Source organism: Corapipo altera, unplaced genomic scaffold, assembly GCF_003945725.1.
Source record: "Corapipo altera isolate COAL_440 unplaced genomic scaffold, ASM394572v1 47, whole genome shotgun sequence".
Lineage (NCBI taxonomy): Eukaryota > Metazoa > Chordata > Aves > Passeriformes > Pipridae > Corapipo > Corapipo altera.
The window spans coordinates 4,705,857-4,726,655 of NW_020884897.1; positions in this window are offsets into that span (position 1 = coordinate 4,705,857).

Here is a 20,799-nt window from a genome sequence, read left to right on the forward strand (position 1 = left end):
GCATGAAAGGAATACCATGTAGCAGATGCTACCTGCAATTCCCCTGTCTTGTTCTACTTTTGAACTGGGCAAAATAGTACTTGAATGTATTTATTTGGGTCAGAAGATGTTGATTCATCACAATATGCTTGTGATTAACAGTCAGTTTTGCTGATTCTTTTCACTATAAGCTTTGAAAAGAGAGTATTTCTTACTGATTTCACATAACATTATCGATGGAAACAGAGAGAAAGAAAGTGCTACAATATGACAGCAGGTAAAGCATGAAGAAAGAAAAACAGTAGAAGTAAAAGTGAAAGAAATTAAGGAAAATGAATGAAAAAAATGAAGGAAATTCTAATTTTAATTGCTTGCTTGAGGCAACTTTAGTAGTGTTGCAGACTCTTGGCATAGCCTTGTTACTATGAAATAGCTCCATAGAAATGCATTTCCTAACAGCTGCACCCAACTAAGGTGCAGCAATCCCTATAAAAGTGCTGAGATTCATGTGAAGTTTCTGCATTCTGCATCTTAAGGTTGGAATATTTAGATTTTCAGGGGTTTTTTTGGCAGTTTTAAAATACTTCTCCCAAATTAGTCTACTTCTTCCAGAAGTGAGATGAAACTCTGTAAGCAGAAAATAGGAGGATTTTTTTCTCAAGAATATGTTTATTCTATTTGTGAAAAAAACCCAACCAAACGCAAACAAACAAGCAAACAAAAGAAACCTCACACAAAACACCTCAAAAAAGACAAAACTAAACTTATATAGGAAAATAACATGTTTTTGCATTTGCCTCTAGCTGGAATGAGAGCAATTGTTCTACTACCCTGTTATAGTTTTTAGAATGTCAATGAAGAGGGAGAATATTAGTTTCGTTTTGCCAAAGAGTTAATATTATGCATTACCCATACATCTTTCTCTAAAATAAAGTAGGTCATAAATATATTTCCCTTGTACTAGTGCAATTCCTGAGTGTAATGAGTGAATGAAAGTTAGAGGGAGGTATTTGGAGAGGAGGTATTTGTTGTGCCCCTTGATTTGTGGGCACGACATCACAAATCTGTCTGTGCTTTACACTTTATTCTGAACAGTGTCTGAACACTGGAAAAAACTACATGAGCATTTGAAAACAGCATGTAACAATTTGCTTGCTGGAGTGCAAACTGGGTGTTCTGCAGACTGCCAAGAGTTAGAAAGCCAAAACAAGCCAACAGAATTCAAATACTTTTGTTAATGAACAAATCAAAATCTTAAAATTGCTTGTGTATCACTGTCACTTTCCTCATTTTCTTTTGGTCTACATTTCATTTCTTCCTTCTCTGCTTCAAATTTAGCCATCTTACAGCCTTTACATTTGATTTTATGAATTTCTAGTGTTGGTCTTAAATTGGATCATACACTTGACCAAATTTTGAAACTATAACCAAACTGATGCTGGATTGATATCCATAATCAGCAGCTCACTTTAGGTTTATATTTAGATATAGTTGCATGTGTTAACCAATGAAGATTTCTGCTGTATGTACACAAAAGTGCAGTCTGAGCTGTACATAAATAACTAATCAACTGTGCAGAAAGCACAGATACAGTGTAGACATGTTCTCTGGATCCAGTCTGTGAAAGGAATGAGGGATTTTTTTTCTTAAAAGTAAATAGCGTGTTCTCTCAAAATACTATTATATGTCTTCTAATGTGTATAGCTAGGCTTAACCTTTGGGAGAGAGAGATATTTTGAAACTTACTTTCAGGGCTGTGGAAAAAGAGTTTTAAAGAACTTTTTTTCTGTCTTTCAATTCAGCTGTCTATACTCACACGTCTGCTGCAGGTTATGTCTCTGTGAGAGCTGGAGGAAGGAGTATGTGTGTGTGCCTCAGGACCTTTCCACTCTGGTATCGTAGAACATTGGTCAAGCTGGGATTGAACAAAGGCTTCTGACTTTGTGTGAGAGCTCCTGCAGCTCAGACTCATATTTTCTACTGACTACTCTGCAATTAGGGCAGTGTCCTCCAGGATACCTTTGGAACAGACACAGGCAGTGATTTCTTAGACTGTTGCAACAAGAGTCACTAGAGTTCATCTTCCATGGTATTAAATATTAATTATATACATATATACACACAGGGATATGTACACAGAGTTAATTCATCCCTTGTGTAATGCTGTATGTTTAAAAGACCAAGAACTAGTGTTGGTTTTCTCTTTCTCGTAAATCAACATCTTTGTCTTAGACAGATATTTTGTGTGTTTTAATAGAATCAAATATTGTTTCTAGTCGCACCTTTTTTATTTCATTCAGATATCCATTTACATGAAAGAATTTAGACCGATGTCATACCAATTTTATCTGTATACATATACATATATATACATATATATATATATGTATATATATATATATATATATACAAAACTTCTGTGAGTAGATCAGGCAGCAGGCTCAAAAAAACATGTCAACCTATGGCTAAACAAATATTGTGTATAAAAATACTTACTACTCTGTGTGTACCTGCCATGGGTATGGGTGCTTTCAAAGAAAAAAAAATCTGAATTTGGATGATATAAGCAGCAGCTAGATATAATATTACTATGATCTTCTGATGCCTTTATATGTTTTATTTTTCCTTCAAAGCAGTTCTTTTCAGAACAACTGAGTTCATTTAATTATGTTAGTAAAATATTTTCATGTTACTATTCATAATACATAGTTTCGAAAAGGAATATTATGTCTTAAATGTCATGAAAAAGTATAAATGCCTCATAAACAGGAGAGGGGAAAGATATTTTCTTCTTTTCCTGGTTTAATAAGAATTGTACATCGTAATTAAAAAAAATTAAAATAACAGATTTGTTATTGCTGTCTTCTGCATAGCACAGACATTACTGCACTGTTTTCTCACTCTTTCTGTCTATTTGAAGAGCTGAGATAGCATAATTTACATTTTTCTTTTTTAAAAGAATAGTTTCAGCATATGATATGATATTGCACAACATCAAAACCACTTTTTGATTGAACACTTCCCTTTCATTAGAGTTGTTTAAATTTTTTCCATTATTTTATATTTTTATTTGAATATTTTAGATTTTTTTTTTTTAAGTCTTTGAGTAAATGAGAGGCTGAAAAAATTTCTGACAAATAAGCAGAAGGAAGGCAAGACCCACTACCAGGTCTTGACAGTGCTGTTCTGCTCCGTCCCACCCTCCAACTTCTCTGGCTCTACCAGTCCTGGGTATCCCTTAAGCTGACCATTTCTGACTGCATGGAGGAATGTCCTGCAACAAATAAATATACAGGTAAGTATTTATATTCATTTAACTGTTATAGTGACAATCCTTATTTCAGTTTTTAGTGCTGTGTTATGATGTGTCAACAAATACAGGATTGACAGGATTTCTGAACTCTGAGCCTGCCCTGTTCAGTGCTGTGTTGTTAGAGTTATTTTCCCTAAATAAGCTCCCCTAGGAGGCAGCTAGTTGGTACATGAAGTTTTCTTGACAACAGTGTCACACAAAGGGGAAGTTCCTTCTCCAGTGTGTCCTCCCTGACATTCCCATTTCATGAACTGAATAAGTAAAACTGTGAATGCTGCTTGTGGGTGTTCTTGACTTGGAATGGCTGAGCCTACCTGATACTGTGTTGTGCCATGTGGTCATAAAAATCCACATCTCTCCAACTGCTTCATTCCACGACATAGACATTTCAGGTGCATAAAACTTCACTGAACAACTGGGATTCCATAATATTGATTCACAAAGGGACTAGTACTAGAAGTGCACAGGTGAAACAGGATTAAATAGATCTTCTAAGTCCTCTTCATAGAATAGGTGATCAAAGAGTGAGTCTGGAGGCAATCTGGGTAGCTTGAGAAATAAGGATTGAAGAAGGAAAGAAAACAAAGGACGAGCAGTTACAATTTAATCTGGTCTTCCTAAAACAATGGTCATAGTCCTCTGTCCATCACAGGCCCAATAAAAGTAGAGTTTTTTTGGCCCTGATAGTCAATTTTTTTGGACGTCCAAGGAACCAGTTACCATGAACACTAGTGCTTTTAAATGTCTCTTTTCCTTCAAAACATTATTTTTTTTTCCAGAACATTTCATTTAAGGAACTACTTGATGTTCAAATATCATGTTGTAGAAAGCTTTCCTTTACACAAGACTGGTTGGGTCACAGGGCTCTGAGTCTGATACCATATTCCAATTGTTCATGATAGTAAGACATTGTCAGGACAGCTAAGATGAAGATTCTAAGCTATTCAGTTGTTCAAACAGAATAAGTGGTTTCACAAAACATTAATCTTAGATATCTATTTTTCTTATCGTGGCCTCTATCTCTTATTTCTCTTCATTTTCCTTGTTGACAGAGCTTTGTCATCTAGGAGCATGGAATAAATTAAATTGTTGGCTAACATCCAACCAATAAATTGAAACTTATACTAAGTATGAGGAGAACTCAAGTCCACCTATCAATCCTACCTTATTGTTAATAAGGACAGTATAACCTAATATTGAATTAAGAGACTTTAAAAATAGTAACCTTGATCCTAGTAATGCTGGACATCACTTGAACAAAACAACTTTTATTGTGTTTTCTGTTTGGTTGCACAAATCAGCAAGGTTGTACAAGGTAGTTTAATACAAAATAGGTACCCCTGGTGAAATCCATCTGACACCTTTGATCATAATCCTACATCTTTCAAGTGGCAATTTAGCCCAGGGGTCTTTGAAATACATTGTGTTGTACTCTGCCCCTCTAGTAAAAAGTGACACTATTCTTAAGAATTGCAACAATTTAGCAGCTTATTTGCCTTATTATTCTTTGTGGTGCTGTGCCACCTTACTGTAATTTTGGGTATGCATCCACAATGTCATACCCAAAAATGCACATTTTACACCCGATGGCTGAATGAAATAGAATATGAATAGAGAAAGTTTACTTAGACTTCATTGGAACAGGGGAAAGCGTATGGTGGGGTTGCAACACTTTGACACACTCCCCAAGAAGTAATTTTTATTTAGTTCTTGGTTTTTACAAAGTATTGTGATCTGATAAGTTCCCCAGAGTAGGGATTTTTTTTTTCTCCTTTTTTCCCCCTCTTCACTAGACAGATACATCAACAAACAGTAGGAGGGCTGACTCATCTCCTCTGATAATAACATGCAGGATAATTTTGCCATGTGACTCACTTTCTTCTTTGACTCTAAAAGACATTTGAAAAAAGAGTGGCATTAATTTAAATAGATTTCCCATAAACAGGATTTACTAAAAAAAATAAAATCCTTGCTTTTATCTCAACTTTAAAAAGTACAGGAAAGAAAAAGCCTACTATGATGTTCCAGCATTTTAAAATGTTTTTGAAGAATGAAAATATTCTCTTAGTGAATAAATGGAACATATTTGGGGAAACATATTTGCAGCAAAGAATTTTTACCTCTGTGCACATCATTGCTTTCTTAGCCTGTCAAGGAAAAATAATGTTTTTTGCTACCTCCTGCTCTTTTATAGCTAGGCCCTCATCTAACCTTGACCAGGGTCATAGTAGAATGAATTGATAAGACATACTTCATTTAGGATTAAATAACGGGACTGACAGAGCCTAGAGGGGCTTGCAATCCTACTGGAGATTTTATCAGCACTCTTTTGGAGGAAAAACAATATGACTTGGATTAGTTGCTTCCTGTGTAGTACATTATATACCTGTGAAAGCCTGATTCTCATTTTTTACCACTCATTTTCAACAACACCAACATTCTAAGAACCTTTTATGATCCAATTTTGTACCTATTACTTCAGCGAGATTTTACTGTTAGCCATAAGTAATAATTTCCTCCCTCTTCCTTTTTCACTGGCTCTGACAGTGCCTTACTTTATTTTCCAAGATTTCTTTGGTTTGCATGTGTGTTTTTGGTAACACATGGAACTGTGTGCTACAGTATAGCCTACATTTTCAAATGTGGATAAGAAAAAGAAGGAACCTGTATTGGAGGTTAACATCACTTCCAAATTCTAGACAACTATGTTTCGAAAATAAATCCTTTTTAAAGAATTTTTCCTTGTGTGTCCTTGCTGTAGCAAATGGCACTCTGTGTTTCATTATATGATGGAGGTGACTTGTGAGCCTCCAGTCTAAAAGTCTTGACCAAGAATTTCCTCAGATCTTAGGAGACAAAAAGTGTCATCTTTTGTCTTAGAAATACTTGTACCCTTATCCATTACTTAGATTGCAATTTCAATACACGGCAATGAAACTGTTCTCTAGCAATCTGTGAAATTAAGAATGTGTTTTTCCTGGTGGACTTCTCAGCAGACAGATGTAAATCCTATTGAGCTCATTAGGAACACTTCCTTTATTCTTATTCAGAGTAGAACTGTAACATGAAAAAATGTACTATTATAGAAGGAACTACCTGTATAATGTGTTTGTAATAAATTGTAATATAGGATTCATTTTAATGATTCCCATGATTTTATTATAAAAATCCTAGTTTTGTCACAGATATCTTTTGCAACCTCGAACAAATCATTCAAACTGCCCAGCTTATTCCCTTGTCTGTAAAATGGACAAAACACTTCCTTCATCCCAAATTTATAATATCTTGCTTATTAATTCTTCACGTTCTTCAAGTTTGTGATGTGTTTGTACAGGACCTAGAGCAATGAAGCTTCACTGATAATTGTGGTTTCCACACACATTCATAACTGAAATATTTAAGAGAAGCAACAGGTCTGTTCTCTAGCCTAGATGGCATTTCAATAGAGTAACTCCTTTTCTTACATACCTGTCATATAACTGAAAATGATGAGCCTTTCCAAATTCTTATAGCTTTCAGTAGGTTAGCTCTGCTAAGATCTTTACAAGTCCTTCCACAGACAATGTATCTCCTTCATTTAATTTTCCAGACATGTACATTCTATGGTGATGATCTCATAACCAAGATTAAATGACTTGAGCTTGACTGAATAAAGTCACAGTTCTACCTTTTCTAGGAACTCCAGAGCTCCCAGGACTTCTGCATACTCAGTTTTCATTAATTCTAATATAGTTCTGTTCCTGTTAATGCAGTTTTGCTGACCACTTCCAAAAGAACTTGATCACTCACCTACTTCTTTATTTTCTCCCATGGTATTTATCACAGAACTGTGCTTGATAACATAAAGTAAATCTTTAGTGCCTTTTCTTTTTCTGCTGACCTTCAAATGGATTAGGTGAGCATATAGGAGGTATGTTGTGATTGATCTTTCCTCTCACAGATCTTGCAGTGTAATTTTGCAATATAAACATGGAGGTGAATATGTGCTGCTGGATAATTCTCTGTTAGGGTGAATTTAACAATGTGTTTTGTCTGATCTAACAGCTCACTCCTTTACTAGAGCCTGCTAGAGCTACTGCCCTCTTATCTACTCTTAGGCACAGGCTTCCATTTCTTCCCTTGCATCATTCCTGGTACTTGTCAGGTTCCTAGAGGAGCTGAGTCTGCACACTAAACCAGTAGAAAAACAACACATGGAAAATTAAAAGTAATCATTTTGGGGTATCTGCTTATTGAGAAAGCAGGCAAATTATTGTGCTAAGGAGTGGTGAGCTATTAGATCACCTCATTAATACAACAAATACCTTTAGAAAATCCTGATATAGATTTTCTTCATTATTTTTCAGTCAAGAATAGAAGGGACATCCTGGATCACAGTATGTAGTTATGGCTGCAACACTAAAAATGTTATCTTCAGTTTATTTGAAGTCTCACCCTAAAGGCTGACAACTGATTGTATAAAAGTCATTCTTTCAATTCAAGTGATTGCCCACTATCAAGCTGGAATATGTGAATGTGAATAAAGTATGGTTTTTGCTTTCTCTTAGTGTCTTGTGGGTAAACAGATTTATATTTATCAACATATTAACTTTAACAGATCTTTTTGGAACAGGTATGAGCTCAAATAAAAAGGAAATTATTTCCTTCACTCTAACAAGTCTTGAACTAGATTTAAATTATGTTAGATATTTATTATCTCTCATAAATATAACAGGTTTCTAATTTAACAAAAATTAACAATAAGTTGTAAGTTTCTGTTGCTCAAAAGAATCAAGTGATATTTAGTTATGTATTATGATGTTATCCAAGAGAGAAAAAATTAGGCAGGAGCTTGAATGCTTTATAAAATAGGGCCTATCCACCACAATCAAGTAAAAGTAATGCATTGACTTTTTCCCTTAAAGAAAACTTTACTAGACACTGAAAGAGAGTTTTAGTCAGAATTCAAAAATATTCACCCTTCTAATATTGCTACGTAAAATACTTTCTCAGTGACCTGCCAATTAGTGATGAAAGCTGAAGTGCTTTATGAGTCAGCCAGAAGGAAAAAGAAATTATGGCAAGTTTGCTCTGATATTTTAAATCTTAAAAGGAGTACTAATTTTTAAGGCTAATTCTGTGATGATTTTATTTGACATTTTACTAAAAATCCCTTGACATTCTGCAATTTTGACCAGTGTTTCTGAGGCATGTTAGTGATTCATCTGAACAAACAAATGGGATGAATACTGATAGGTAATCTAATATATAGAATGTTAAAAATACCATGTTTTTTCTAATTCTTATGAAACAGAAATAAATATATGTGTAGTACAAAATGAAAAGAGTAAACCTGTGTGTCTCTGAGAAGTTTCTCCCTGATTATGTGGAAAGAATTCACATTGTGTATAGTTTGTTTTCTTGAAAAAGCCAAACTGGAATAAGAGGTTATTCTATTGATTAAGATTTGTATGTGTGTGTAAAAAGCTCCTAATATTTTAAAAAATCGTTTTATTTATCTACTTTATTTATAGGAAGTTACAAAAGGTTGGAAAAATGTATCTTTGCTGTTTTTACAGTTAGCAAAAAAAATTTTGTGGAGGAGTTGTAATGCTTCTTATTTCCATCAGAGGGTACTATAAACATGCCTAAAACTTACTTTTTTTGTCTTCACCTGCAAAGAAGTGGATTTTTCTTTCTGTTTGGAACTTCCAGATAATTTTCAGTGTTTATAAATTCTGTGTACCATCAGATATGTTTGCCTTGCTGAAAACATGAGTAGTTTATGTAGCCTCATTAAAAACATTTGAAAACAAGTTTAACTAATGTTCTGTTTTCCTTGTAAGTATTCACTGGATATTCCATTTTAAAAATGAGTCTTGTTACAAAACTTCTGTATATAAAATGACAACGTGAAAGGAGGTTAAAAAAACATTCCTTATGTAACGAACATCCTACACATCTTGGCAGTCAAAATATACTTTCTCTGTGGATACAGAAAACAATTCTGTCAGCAGACACAGAGCTTGAGAACCTGAAGCGCTGTACTCAGTGTGTCTTGTGCAAACAGGTTTTATAGCACAATGCTCTCTGGGATGTGAGCTGCTGGCCACTGTCAGCTGTTCCTGTGCCAGCACTGTGCTCTTCCATGGAGTACGTGCTCTGGTGGCTTCCCAGGGTTGTTTGGGGTCAATCACCTGGGCTGCACACCTTTGTACTGATTTTTGCATTATTTTCACAGTGGCTTTTCATTCATGTGACTCCTTGAGGCCAGGTGCTTCTCCATGTGGACAGTGGCTGTTTGTACACCAAAGGCATTGTGCATGTGCAAGAGGGATGTGTTTAATATTTTTTGTCTCTCTTTCTTCAGTGAAAAACTTGGTTCTGTTTGCACTTTGTCATCCAGGCACAAAGGAGTGGTGTTGCCACAGATAGCCACAAGTGGCCACAAACAAGAAGTGAGCAGTTCATGAGCAATACATGGGGAGAAGTGTATTGGCAGGGCATGATCCAGCCCAGCCAGGAGCAGGTGGGCTGTGGGGGCAGCCCCAGGCATTGAGCTTCTCCTTTGGGACAGGGCCAGGCCCGCCCTGACTGGGACATCATCCCACAGGTGGGCTGAGCTTGGCAGGGCTCATTTCCAGGCAGGGCAGGGCTGTGGAAGATGAAGACCCACAACAGGGGCTGTGGCTGAGGAGCTGGAATGGGTGTTGGGCCATGGCAAGGTGGGGGAAGCCCTGGGAGACTGGGCAGGGACAGGGAGGCCCATTGGTTCCCTTGGCTCTGACAGCAAAGGAATTCTGGTACAGAGAGGGTGGAGACAAAACAGAATGGTAGCTTGAGGAAGTGTGTTTAAGATGGTCAATGCAGACACAACCTCAGACCTCCTGTCGTCTCCAGCCTTCCTACTCTTCTTGGGCAGCACTACTCACTCTGGCTGGGTTCTGCTGGCAGCTTCCAGACAGGCAGATGCTCAGTAGTAAATTTCAGATCCCAAGATTAGAACACATAACTACATGAGTATTCACATGGCAAGAGTTCAGTTTGTTTATTTAGGGTTGTTAGTAAGTAAATGTTAAGATTTCATCAGAAGAACCTGGGTGTAGCAGTCTGTCCATATTATTATAATTTTGTGGCAAAACAGGTACTGTTTGTTGTTCCACAATGAACATAAAATGAGCATAAATTCTGGGTTTATGTGGTCAGGCAAGTTGAACAGAAACAGTCTTCTACCTACTCTTGGCTGAAATAAAATCTGCACCCAGCTGTGAATTTGCATCAAACCCCTCCCCTCTCCACCCCAGGATTAAAAAAATTGTCTGTGTATCAAACCTACAGATTGTAACATAAATATTCTGATAACATTGTGCTCTACTAATAGAACCATAGAATCATAAAATATACTGAGTTGGAAGAGACCCATTAGAATCATTGAGTCCAACTCCTGGCCTGACATAGGACATCTCAAGAATCACACCGTTGCAGTGGGACCATTTATAGGGTTATTTATAAGATGTTATTTGCCTTAGAGGTAGTGAAACTGGCACATAGAAATCAATCTGTATTTGCATGGTTCGTGGAAAACACAAAACGTCTTGGTTGGTTATGGCAAACAAATTTAATCAGATAAGAAATATATCAGCAGGAAGTAGTGATTCAATCTTATTTTGTTCACATTTTGAAACAATGCTTTCAGTTCTTTTTTACATTAGGTTGTTATATACAACATGCAGTTTATGCACAACCACTCCAACAATGTTGTAACATCTCCTTTAAGCAAAATTAAAGCTTATACACCTCTACAGCTCATACAAGGGGAAATTTATTTTAGAACTTGTTTTTTGTGCATATACAGGCACCATGAATTTGGGAGAGGGGTGCTGAAGTAAGCTTAGCCTTATGTCCCTTGGATGCTTCCCATTTCCTGTATACCTTAGTACTGAAATAGAGGAAAGCCTGCTTCCACACACCAATTTTTCACCTCTTTCTTGAAAAAGTATCACTCCCTCATTTTCTAAAACTCCATGTGTATATTTCTTTTAAGTCAGCTATGTTCTTGTATCCTCAGAAACCTGTGTAATTTGACTGCTAATTTCACAGAGGTTAGGCTATGAGCTGAAGACTGTATGCAAGAAAATGCAATATAGTGTTGGTTGGTAATATTATCCTGATATTGAGATGATGAAATAAAATAATTCCAATCATTTTCATACTTCCAATACAACATAATATGTTCTGTACACATTAATATTATACTAATGGAGATAATATGGAATATAGACATAAGAGATACAAAGTTTTCATTTGTGACTAATTTTTATTTATTTACACTCATTTGGAAGTTTTTAATTATTGCCATTATTTTTAATTTTCCTTGGCTGTTCTAAATTTTGTTTTGACTGGAATTTTGGTAGTTGTGGTTTGGTTCACTTCTTTTTGACTATGAAGTTTCTTTTTGACTTGTAGCTAAAACCCACCTAGAATGGCTGGATCTCATTTTATTTCATATCAGACTTTAGGATTATCAAGAGAAATAGTCACCTTTGGAGTTTATCTTTATTCACACAAGCAGTATTTGCTATCATTTTAGGATATAATGAATTACCTGTTTCTCTCCAGGAGGTGAACCTTGGTGACTAGCTTTCACTTTGATATCTCAATGCTCAACTGACAGTAGATGTATCCCATTCAAAGAGACAAAAGTGTTTGTTTTCATCCAATACTATGAATCACACCAGGGTGATTTTGGAAAAACATGACATCACAGAATGGCTGAGGGTCCCCAGGAGATTGTCTGATCCAGTGCCCCAGCTTGAGACAAGGTCAACCAGAGTGAGTTGCTCAGGACCTTGTCTGGATAGGTTTTGAATTTCTCCAAGGCTGAAGACTCCAGAACCCCTCTGAAAATCCAGCTCCAGAACTTGATTATTCTTGTAGTAAAAAATTTTTTTCTTGTGTTTAGATGTAATTTCCTACATTTCAGGAAATACATCTAGAGATAGAAAACTTAAGGGGTAGCTGAACTACACTACGCTGGTTTATTAACCAGACAAATAGCACTACCCCTTTCTAGTGTTATTTTGTTCCTATATACTTGTCTCATAATTTTGTGAAGAAACATTAAAACCAGTGTTTTAATTGATATGCAGTATCAATTTGCATTAAAACAAAAAATGAGTCATACGGTGGTAACTGTGATTTGGTAGAATGCTTATAAAGAATAATTTTAAATAATTTATTTTGTGATAACAGTTTATTTGTTAATTCCCTTCATTGAATTTTTAAGATGGCACACATGCAGGAGTAAGAGTGCTTTAAGTTCAAATTGTTCTGCATTGTACTTTACACAGAATCACAGAATCACAGATTATGCCGAGTTGGAAGGAACCCATCAAGATCATCAAGTCCAACTCCTGGCCCCGCACAGGACCATCCCCAAGAGTCATACCATGTGCCCAAGAGTATCATCCAAATGCTTCTGGAACTCTGTCAGGTTTGGTGCTGTGATCACTTCCCTGGGGAGCCTGTTTCAGCATCCAACCACCTTCTGGGTGAAGAACCTTTTTCTGATATCCAACCTAAACCTCCCCTGACACAACTTCAGACCATTCCCTTGGGTCCTGTCAATGGTCACCACGTAGAAAGAAATTCTCTACAGAGAGGGTTATCAGGCATTGGAACGGCCTACCCAGAGAGGTGGTGGATTCACCATCCCTGGAGGTTTTTAAAAAGAGATTGGACGTGACCCTTAGTGCCATGATATAGTAATTGGAGTTGGATTAGGGGTTGGACTTGATGATCTTGGAGGTCTTTTCCAACCCAATCTATTCTATGATTCTATGATTCTATGATCAGTGCCTGCCCCTCCTCTTCCCCTCACAAGGAAGTTGTAACTACAATGAGGTCTCCCCTCAGTCTCCTCCAGGCTGAACTGACCAAGTGCCCTCAGCTGCTCCTCATATGGCTTCCTCTCCAGGCCCTTCACCATCTTCATGGCTTTCCTTTGGACATTCTCTAAGAACTTAATGTCTTTCTTAAATTGTGGTGCCCAAAACTGCACACAATATTCAAGGTGAGGCCACACTGGATCAGAGTGGGACAATCCCCTCCCTCAACTGGCTGGCAATGCTTTGCCTGATGCCCCCCAGGGCACAGTTGGCTCCCCTGGCTTCCAGGGCACTGCTGACTCATATTTAACTTACCATTGACCAGGTCCCTTGCCATGGTACTGCTTTCCAGTGTCTCATTCTCCAGTCTGTATGAACATCCAGAGTTTAGCCTTTTTAATATGTTTTCCCTCTCTGGACTTGACCAAAATTTGTCAATGTGGGAAAGAAATTGCTACTGATTCATTGACTGCTTCCATATTTTATGAATTAGGAAATTGTTGGAATATTACTTTAGATCTGGAAAACTAACATCTTTCTATAGCTAGAATATGCTTATTTCTGAATTACAGCCTATGGTTGTATCACAGTTTAAAAAACTTAAAAGTTACGCAACATGTATAAAACAATTTCTCTTTCAATATGTACTCTATGTGTGTACCAAACTATATATATATATATAAAGAAAAAATTATTTGTATATATGTATATGCAATTTTGTAAATGTAAATATATGCAATGTTATGCATTTTTTTAAAGATAGGTAAAACCATTTACTTTAATGAAGTAATTCTTGTGAATGACTAACTAAATATAAACAAAGTCAGAATCTGGTTCATTCAATAAAAAAAAAAAAGTCTGACTGTTTTTGCTCAGTTGATTTTTAAACTGTAGATAGAAAGGAAGAAGTGGTATGAAGAACAACCAAGTCTCAATATGTGAGAACTGGAGGCATTGACACTGAGTGTATTTTTAACCTTCATATCTGACTGTACTGAACTTGGTAGAGTATAGAATTCTCTGTGCTATATTCTGATTCTGCTGAGGTAAATAACAAAACTCCTATTGTATTCAGTGGTACAGGATTAGTCTCTCTATTTTTTAGTGGGGCAGAGGCTTTTTCCTTACTATTATTGTATCGTCATATGAATATAGCAGCGTTATTGAAAGCCTGAAGCTTCATGGCACTGCTTTGCTCATCTTCTTAAATTCAGTACCACGTGGCAGCCTTATCTCTCAAGCCAAAAAGAAAAGCATGATCACAATAGTCAGCTTGGCTTTTCTTCTCATCTCTGTATGCACTTCAGTGCAGGAGAAGTTCAGACACCACGTAGCTTCAAATGGTTTCTTTCAAAGGCATTAAGAAAAGGAAACAAATATTGAGCTCTTACAAAGAAGTTTTCAACCAGTGCATGTTTATTAGGCTTACTTTATTCTACCAAGCATATTCAAAGACATCTGATTAAACTGTCCCTAATAAAAAGGACAAAGCTTACTTCAATCTGTGCAGTACAGATAAATAATTTTGTGAGAGATTTCTATCATCTCTCAGACTCTGTATTGGAGACTTGTTGAGACATTTCAAACAGACTATGTGCATTGCCAAATACAGTCCTGTTCAGAATATGCTAAAATTTTGTATCTGGCTAATTGGAGATAGAAAAGATTGTTTCTAATCACTGCATGACATTCTTTGCAATTCTTACAGATAGTCATATTCCTTGCTTCACATGCATTTCCAGTGAAATTACTGGAACAAGTCACAAGAATAAGGCTGGACCAACATAGCAGCAGAGACTGATGTACAGCACAGCACACAATGACCTTCTTGTAACCCTTGTTTCAGCACCCTATTTTAATCTTTGTGTTTTCTACTGTTTCAGCTATGTGATAACTTATTTACAGGTAGTCAATATTTTCAGAAGGGACCATCAAAAGGCAAAAATAAATATTGAATCACACTGTATTCATTAAGATGCAGACAGAACAGGACTTTTTCATTCAAGTGAAATGTCTACTTACTTATCTGTAAGTTCTCTTGAGGTCAACATTTAACACTATCTGAGGATCTGCTATTTTATCTTCATGACTGATTTAATTTTTTCAATAAACCTCTTTCATACAAGAAAAGTTGATTCTTATTGAGTTAGGGAATTTAACTGTTCTTTTTTCCCACTATGGGTCAGAATGAAAATCAATAGGCCAAATCACGTTTTGTTTCTTCATCTACTTATACTTTGTTTTAAACTGGTGATTAGCGAGCAGTGTGACATTCCAACCAAACAAAACTGTTACTGTCAATCTTTGCTTCTCCTTTTCCTCTATTCATCAAGTCATATTTATTTGAGCTCATCTAAGAGTAAGACCAGGTAGTAGTTTAGCTTCAGTTTTATGCAAACCAGTACTGCCACCTTAGTTGCACATTGTGCTCTTCTGTTTGGAGATCAAGACTTGGGGGAAGCTGCAAGAGGAGACTGCAACATCTACAAGACTACATCTCATAGACTACATCTGCATTGTAGACTACAACTACATCTACGAGAATAAAGGAAAACTTACTGTAATCTCCTTTGAAATACAAAGTTAATGATTCTTTTGATGGTATACTTCTTGCATTGACATGACACGTGATGGAACCTTTGCTACTGAGTTCGAGAAACATCCACTTACCTTAACAAAAGGGATACTTTGTGTATAAACAAATATCAATCAGCATCCACACGAATTTGCAACTAAGAGTTTTGAGCAGCAAAACTCATTAATAAGTATATAAAAATTGTCAATTATTTTATTTCTTTCCATGAGTCCTCTTTTATGTATTTTCCCAGTCTAAGCATTGTCTTTGCTTCCTGCTGTTTACACCAATGCTTACTGACAAAACTAGTGTCTACTTACCTGCTTCATCCTCATTAATCACACCATTTGGTGGGGTCTCCTTTGGGTGACTCTGTGTGAATATCAGTAGCACTGTGCCTCTTACAAATAACTTGTGACCAGTGGCACAGCCTATGGAAATTAGCTTTCTAACTTACATTTCCATTTCATTCTTTTTGTTAATAGACCAAGACAAGTTTTCAAAAATGTTACTACCCACTGCTGTCTGCACTGAAGGAGAGGAAAAGGACTCCCTGTGAAAGAAGATTATTTTGAAGATAATGTCTTCACTGAAAAAGAATTACTTTAAAATGTGGTAAGTGGATCCCAAATCCACAGTCTGCTTTAACCCTTTCCCAGTGAGCATCTCCTGTGACCGTCACTCCTTTCCACTGACACCAGTCAGTATGGCTTGCAACACCCTGAGATAGCCCAGCACCATTTGTGGCTGATTCCAGCTCGCTGAGGCAGTAGTTATCAGGCTGTGTTGCTCCCTGTGTACATGCAAATGCCTCTTTAACTGGAGGTGCCCACATTTTTCTAACCCTTTCATTCTGTCTCTAGGAGACAGACAATAAAATTAATTAAAGTTGGTTTTATTGCACATTTGGGTAAGTGATGGGCCTTTGTAGCTCTGGATAAGCAGTCTCTGATTTCATATTTGCATGAGGCTAATAAAGAAAACAAGACAATTGATATAATATCCTCTGCAGACAACATTTCTGTAACTGATGGTATAACCTTCATGGCCACAAACCTGCAGTGCATTAACTTACCACTGCAAGTGATACTTGCCTCTTTTGTGATGGTTTTGGGAGACTTAATGTTAAACTTCTTTGTACACATCTATATATGTAATGGCCAATAAAAAGAGGGATGATTCCACTTGGAATTGATTTTTAATCAGAATTCTTCCCCACGCTTTTATTTTGTGAAGAGGTGCAAGAATCTTCTTTTTGTCCTGCATTCATTAATAATTGATTTTTTTTTTTTTTTAAATTTCAAAAGTGAAAACCCTGACACCTCCAGAGTGCAAAGTGTGATTGGAACATTCACTGGAGTGGAAGGAGGGGAATGTTCCACTGATCCTCTCTTGCGGAAGCAAACTGATTAATTTTAAAGTCTGGTTTAGAAATGTGCCTTATAGCACCCCAAAAATCATTCATTTTGAAAGAATAGTGCTTGAAAAATACAACTATTAATCAACATACCTAGTTAAGGTAGCATTTGTACAGCATTTGGGGATCTTAACAACTCTCAGTAAAGCTGTATCATTTATAGTAACTATTGCTTTGCAAAAAGGACAAGGTATTTTTGGAGGGAAGGATTCTTTGAAAGAGTAGTTAAAACTGTCTAGAAGGGAATTGTGTAATTTTAGTATTCTTAGGGAAATAAAAGTTGTTTCATTAACAAGAGCGAGTATCTCTATAAGAGTATTATAACTGTTCTTATTATTAAATAATGATAATATATGTGGCCATAATACAGTCACAGCATTCAAGGGATGAAATTCAAAGATACTGAGTGCCATAAATGATTGAAATATTCTATAGAAATAGTTAGCTTATATTGGAAAACTTTTTTCAATATTGTTGCTTATTTTCTTTTAGTCAACTGGCAACTGAAGACAGTTTCTTCACACTGCAACTCTATTGCAGGAGGCACATATAGCTACAGTGGGGCTCTCAAGAATGAGGGTGCCTTCTCTCTGACTCCATCCTCCCTACTCACATCTCTTCCTTCAGATTCTTTGTGTTGAAGGTGCAGGCTTGCAGATAGGTGGACAAAAGATCCATCCCAAGGCACTCCTATTTGCTTTCTACTCCTCAGGCTTTCTACCTTCTTTAGCACTCATGTTCGTACAGATCTAAATAGATTTGTGTGAAGGGGGAACCGCTTTTGTCTTTTAATGGGCTTGTTTCCTGGTGGGATAAGTGAATTCCCAGGCAAGCTATTTAAATGTGAGAAATGTAATTTGAACTCTCCTTCAATGTTGTTCTTTCATCTTACTATTCTTGTAGATACCAGATACTAAGTCATTTTTGAGGCAAAATATAGACTGTATCACAAACAGTTTACAAGTCTCCTCTCCCAAATAAAGCTCCAATTTGTACAATACAATTTGCAATTTGGGTTGTGAAAACTGCTCTACTATTTTCACTTAATATTCAAGCAGCTGTTCATGACAAGCCTCTACATGGATACCCAGACAAGAAAACCTTATGTGTGAGATGCTCATTTACTCTTATGAGACGTTATATTTCTTGAACCCCAGAGCCTTCTCCTCACTGTGGTCTGAAGCACTTGCAGTGCTGCAGGCAGGGAACCTGAGTGTCAGCATCCTTCTGGATGCACTGGCCAGCAAGAGCAGGCCAGCTGAACAGGGGCCAAGCAGAGCATCAGAGTGCGTGCTTGTCCCAGTGCTGAGCTTGTATAGAGATGGATTGCACTGCATACTGCAAAATCCTCTTATTAAAGCAGTAGTCAAATCAGTTTGGCATTTGGGGTTCTTTTTTGCTCCCAGCAAAGTCAGTTGGAGCTCTGCAGCAGATTTCAATGAGAAAAGGATAAGGCATTAAATAACACTCTGCACAGCTTTTGTGTTACTTGAAAGGAATCCAGACAGACCTTTGCCAGAGTGATTGTGGATGTGATGCTTTTCCAGAAGAGTTTGGAGGACCCCAGGCTTGGCCAAAGGAGTACAAATCAGTTCAAACCCAAAATTGTGCTAAATTTTCCAAAACGTAAATGACAGACAACAAAAAAGCATGAGAAACATGGAAGCTATAATCCAAGTTAACATCTGAACAGAGTACAAAAGAAAGATGCAGCTGGTTAAATGAACTTTTTTCCTAAAGAAACTTCAGTTGTAATTTTTTTCATATTGGATTTTAAAAATAGCTTCCACTTTACCCTTTAAGTGAACTGGAAAAGAACAAATGACAATAGCATAGTAATTTGGGGGCCAATTTTCCTTAAATACATGTTCTATTCGATATTGAACCCTTTTGATATTTGGAAGCTTCAGGACTCAGTTCTCTGAAAGAAGCTGCATAAATTGGGGAATTCTGACAATACCATTTGGCCTAATAGCTACTTGATCATGATTCCTCGGTGGATCCCACTGTTCTGGCTGATTGGAAGGCTCTCAGTTGCATATAATAATGCTGAAATGCCAGTCAAACTGCCATGGGTAGGTTTTCGTGTGCTTTGTCATTAAGCCCTATTGTCAGGGTCTTTGTCATCTGGCTGTAAAATCATTCCTAACTGAGGGAACATGCACAAACCTGGAGGCACATACTCTTGACTATTTTTGCATATTTTTCAAATCACTCATTCTCTTTTACCACCCTTTAATTTTTTTTCAGTTCTTTTCCTTTTAACAAGAAGAAAAATGAAAATTGTTCTCCCCAAAATCTAATATTCAAAGTTGGGATAAGGTGGGTTTATCTTCAGGGAAGTTAATTTTTTTTTCCTGGAACTGCTGCTAGACTAACCTTTACCAAAGGGTGTTTTTAGTCTTTTGTCCCAAAGAAATGTCTTAAGAACACTTAGAGGCTTCTGTCATGTTCAGGACCATAGCCTGCCAGACCTTTCAGAACGAGTTTATAGTTGATATGCCTGTGGCATTTTTTTGATGTTGGTTGCAAACCAGATAGACCCACTGGTTCTGCACTGGCTCACTCTTGATATTGCCATATTGCAACTGTTATTTCATTGAAATAATTTGTTGTTGTTGGTATAGTAATCTAAGAGAAAAATGACTGTAGTAAATTCTTCTAAAAATAACTGAAATTTAGCACAGAGAAATTTGAATTGGTTTTCTTATAGGTTTTTTTTTTTCACATTTAAACTTTTTTCCTTTTTTAAGTACTGAGGATTTTATATAGTGCTTGTCTGGCATGTTATCTAATTCCATTTAGTACTGGGACTTTTTTTCACAGAGGAGAAGAAAAGATTTTCTTATAAAGGGTTTTCTGTGTTTGAAAAAAGACAGGCAGATCTCAATAAATAAATAAATATAGAAGAACCACTCCTTCTCCTTTCTCCCTTTATATATTTCATGTTACTTTTGCTCTGTTACTTTCTTTTTCTACCTGATCTATCTTGATAGCTGTGCTCCACTAGCTAATTTGGGAGTATTATTCAAACTCAGTATTAAAGAAAAATTTCTATCCTTTCACATTGATCTTGTGCTTGAAATATATATTAAAGTTCCATTTAAGAATTATATAAAGATGTTCTAAGAGAAACATATTGGAACTCAACAATTCAACAGTTTGGTTAAAGCAGTATTTACTCTGACTCTAGAAATAGCCTTGTGATTCTCGATTATCTGTCATATAAAGATGAATTAGTTATTAACTCATTACCTTACAGTGTATTGATCAAGTAAGTTTTTAACTGTGGAAAAATTCTGCTAAAAATGATAAATAAAACTTGTTTTGTTTGCAAATGACAGCATTCATCATTTATCTCAACACTGCCAACAACAGAGTTACATAGACATGAGTTCAGAGAGTCCTCACCCATTATATTCAAAGTCTGTGTTGAGAACTTCAGACCGAGATACACCTCTACCTTGGGTCAGTGTCCTGCTTTCATCTGGGACAGAGGTAATATTCTTCCTAGTAGATGGTACAGTGCTGTTTCTTGGATTCAGTATGAGAATTATGTTGATAACACAGTGATGGTTTAGTTGTTGTTAAGTAGGGCTTACTCTAATCAAGCACTTTTCAGTTTCCCATGCCCTGCTAGTGAGGAGGT